This window comes from Elephantulus edwardii, unplaced genomic scaffold (genome assembly GCF_000299155.1).
Source record: "Elephantulus edwardii isolate Elephantulus edwardi_28Jun2011 unplaced genomic scaffold, EleEdw1.0 scaffold00497, whole genome shotgun sequence".
Taxonomy (NCBI): Eukaryota; Metazoa; Chordata; class Mammalia; order Macroscelidea; family Macroscelididae; genus Elephantulus; species Elephantulus edwardii.
In genome coordinates this window covers 592,007-596,229 of record NW_006400247.1, presented here as the reverse complement: position 1 = coordinate 596,229, position 4,223 = coordinate 592,007, and the positions used below count along the sequence as shown (strand labels likewise).

The 4,223-nt window shown below is 40.8% G+C and overlaps 1 pseudogene; it reads right to left on the bottom strand.

Moving 5' to 3' along the window:
* Positions 1-289: 289 nt before the first annotated feature.
* LOC102861344 lies at positions 290-1,366 on the bottom strand (annotated as a pseudogene).
* Between the last annotated feature and the right edge of the window lie 2,857 nt (positions 1,367-4,223).

Below are 4,223 nucleotides of genomic sequence, written 5' to 3'. Positions count from 1 at the left end.
TCTCTGCTTTTAGACAAGATCGAGCTGACATTATCTATAATATTCCTAGTCTATGGCCTCTTCTAAACCCATTAATATTACATCAACAGTAAAACATAATTATTGGTCATAAAAAACACTAGCCAGCAAAGACTAAAGGCTAGCAAAGTGTTCTTAACACTTTTATTTATTTATACTCATTTCTTTTTTGTTTATGTTGGGCATATGTACCAAAGGTCAGGTTTTGGGGTGTTGTGTGTGTGTGTGTGTGTGTGTGTGTGTGTGTGTGTTATTTTTCCCCTCAACATATTTATTCAACCTGCATGCTGAGCAAATAATCTAAGCAGCTGGAGGAATGCAGCCCAAGAATTAGAGGAAAACTCACAACCCGAGGTACAGAGATTGCACATCTTGCTTTCTGGAGCCTCAAGCTCCGCTGTCGATATTCTGCTGTGAAAGGGAAGTCCTCCAAACAGGCGCCCTCCAGGATGTTTAAGATCCTCCAATTCCTGTTGAAGCTGAACAGGGTCACCATCTCTTCATCACTCAGCTGGAAGTTGAAGACCTGGATGTTCTCAGCAATATGCTCTGGGGTCACAGCCTTGGGAATTGCGGTCACATTCCTCTGAAGCTGGAAGCGGATCAGGACCTGGGCTGCAGTTTTGTTGTGGTTTGCTGCAATCTGCTTAATCTTGGGATCCTCCAGCAGTGAAGGGTCCTCTGGCTTGGCCCAAGGCCTGTCTGCAGAGCCCAGCGGGCAGAAGGCAGTGACCACAATGCCTCTGTTCTAGCAGTACTGGATCAGCTTCTCCTGCGTCAGGTACAGGTGACACTCGATCTGGATAGCCACTGGTCTGTGTTTCAGGCCAGATTTGTTCAAGAGCTTCTCGATCTGGAAGGGGTTGAAGTTGGCGATACCAATGGCTTTCATCAGCCCCTGGTCCACCAGCTCCTCCATGGCCTCCCAGGCATCCAGGAATGTTGTTTTACTGATGAAGAAACTGCCTTTCTCATCTGTGGGATAAAGTTCACTCCTTGGCTGCAGTCCCTGTGGCCAGTGAATGAGATAGAGGTCCAGATAGTCCAGTTTCGGATCCATGAGGGCCTTCTGACAGGCTTGCTTCACCAGGGGCCTCTCGAAGAAGGTGGCCCACAGCTTGCTGACAATGAAGAAGTCCTCTCACCTCACGAACTTCTCTTGGATCTTCTCCCGATGGCCTCCCCCACCTCACTCGCTCATGTACACGTAAGCACAGTCGATGTGGCGGTAACCTACGTAAATGGCTGTCCACACAGCGTCTTTGACTTGGCATGGGGAAGACTTCCAGGTGCCCAGACCCATGATGGGGATCTTGGCTTTGGTGCTAAGCTCTATGAAGGTGGCCATGGTCAGTGTGGATGGAGATCCGAGCAGAGAGTGCTGTGTGGGGTTTTTTTTTGTTGGTTTGTTTTGTTTGGTTTTGTTTTTTTTTTTAACTAAGCTGTTTACATACAGGGAATTCTGGTGACGTAGCCCTAGAGATTTGTTCTGCTAATTCAATAGCTGCCCAGTTGTAGTTCAAATCATTCAAATCCACCAGCGTATCTGTTGGAGGGAATTGCACAATTTTCTTCTATGCAATTTACAGCCTTGGAAACTCAATGGAAAAATCTATGTGTTGGTGTCAACTCAACAGAGATTTGTATAAATTTTTTTTTCTTACATTGAGTTTTCTCAAGATTAGGTTAGTACATATTTTTAGCTGTTTTAAAAATACATGTTTTGCTGTTAAAGAAAATATTTTTGTTGTTTTTGTTTGAGTAAAATTGAGCTAAAAAGCATCTACTAGCTGCAATATAAGTATGGTGTGATGAGTGGTCCTAGTTCTTATTTGGTTGAGAATCAGAAAATTTCATTTCTAATTTTTGATTCTTATATGACCTTGGGATACTCACTTAGCTTAGAGACATTTGCAGTTCCTTTTACTGTAAAAAAATCATGTAAAAATTAAAATGTATTTTCGTGAAGTTACTGTACTTCAGGTATGAAAGCTAGTTGTCACATATTTTATTGTCCATTGAGGGTTGTTGTTGTTGTTAGGTGCCATTGAGGTGAGTAGGACTCATAGAGACCCTATAAGCAAAAGATCTGAACCCTTTTCTATCATGTGCCATACTCACAGTCCCTGACATACTAAAACCCTTTGTGCAATCACAGTGTCAATCAATCTGGGTAATGAATTTCCTCTACTTCATCAGTCCTTCACCCATCTCAGAATCATGTGCCTTTCCTAGAAATATGCCCAAAGTATGTGAGGCAAAGCTTCATCATTCTTGCCTCCAAATAGCACTCTGGCTTCACCCTCTCCAAGACATTTCTATTCATTCTCTTGGATGTCTATGGGATGTTTTGCACTCTTGTCCAAGACCACAACTCAAAGTTGTCAGTTCTTGCTCTGTCATCCTCGTTCATCGTCCAGCTCTCAGATTCATAGCAAGTGATCAGAAAGACTATAGCTGAATCAGATGTACCTTAGTTCTCACACTTACATCATTACTCCTCAATAATTTGGAGAGGCCCGTAATTGCATATTTCCCCAATTCATTGCATTTCCTTATTTCTTGACTGCTGGTACCAAGGGTATCAATTGTGGATTCAAGTAAGATGAAACTGTTGACAGTTTCAATCTCCTCTCTATTCATCATGATGCTGGCTCTCAATCCAGTAGTAGACATAGTATATTTCAATTTTTTAAAAATCTCTTATATAATGAGACTTGTCAGTTGTTTGAATAAATCAATAGATCTCATTAGGAAAACTTTATGGAAAAGCAAATTGAAATATGTAATTCACACAGTACGAGGCCACCAGCTGATCTATGGGAAAAGGATGGACGATCTCATCTCTTGATATTAACTGTCTCAGAAAACACACTGGAGGGTCAGCTATGGGTAGGCTTCAACTCTATGTTATACAACAACAATGACAGCAATTCACTTTCAGCTTGTTATTCCTGCTATTTATATACTATTAGTTTTATAGTTATCAGAGATTAAATATTTCTCAGGGAAGTCATAATATTATGACCTCTATGTAAGGTAGAGGTAGGGTACATGTACAGAAAATACTAAATACTTTGCAAACCTAATTTCAGGCTGGTCATATTTGTTGTTCTTTCTTATCACTTAAGGGAACAGACTTCCCAAACACACTTATGTCAAGTGGGCTCCAAATCATGATTGTCACACCCTCCATCAGGTTTTCAAGGCTGTATGTCATAACAAGAATAGACATATAATCTTTCTTCAGTGGAATGGCTGGTGGCTTTGAACTACTAGAGACACACAGCCTATATCATCTGAGCTACTTTTTCAGGGGACAAAGGTACTCAAAGGAAAAGGTATTTTTTCCAAAAATAGGAAAGAAAAAAATAATTTGCTCTCCATTCTTGACTACATTTTATTTGTCATTTCCCCCATGTCATCAACTTATAACAATTTTGCTAATCCTGATGAGACTGAGAAGGATCTGAAGAATTTGATGTGAAAGGTCAAGGACTGTAGTCTTCAATATAGATTGAAGTTTAACTTCAAGAAGATGAAGACTCTCACCACTTAGCCAAATGGAAGCACCATGAAGGACAGAGAAAATGTTGAGATTGTTAGCACTTTTAGCTTTCTCAGCTCCACAATCAACACTTTTGACACCAGGAGTCAGGAAATCAAAAGAAAAATTGTATTGGGGAATTTTTCTGTCAGGGATTTCTCCAAAGTGCTAATGAGCAATGACACCAGTTTAGAGACTAAGATGCCCTTTATCCAGACCATAGTATTTGCAATTTCTTGCTATGCATGAGAGATCTAAGAAAAATGACTAAGGGTAATAGAAGAAGAATTGATGCCTTTGAGTTGTGGTGCTGAAGAGAAGAATTGAACATGTCATGGACCTCCAGAAGAGCAAATAGGTCTGTCTTAGAGAAGGTAAAACCAAGTTTCTCCTTGGAGATGAGGATTTTGAAGCTCTATCTCCCATACTTTGGGCATGTGGCCAAGAAGGACTGGTCCCTGGGAAAGAAATCAGGCTTGGGAGGGTGGAGGGACAATCTAGGAAAGGAAAATATCAGATGAGATGGATTGACATGGTAATTAGGGCAATGGGATTACATATGTTAGAATCAGTGAGACTGGCTGAGGTTAGGTCAGTGTTCAGAGCTGTTATATATATCTCATAGATGACAAGATTACTATGAGTAACAGGTGACTTG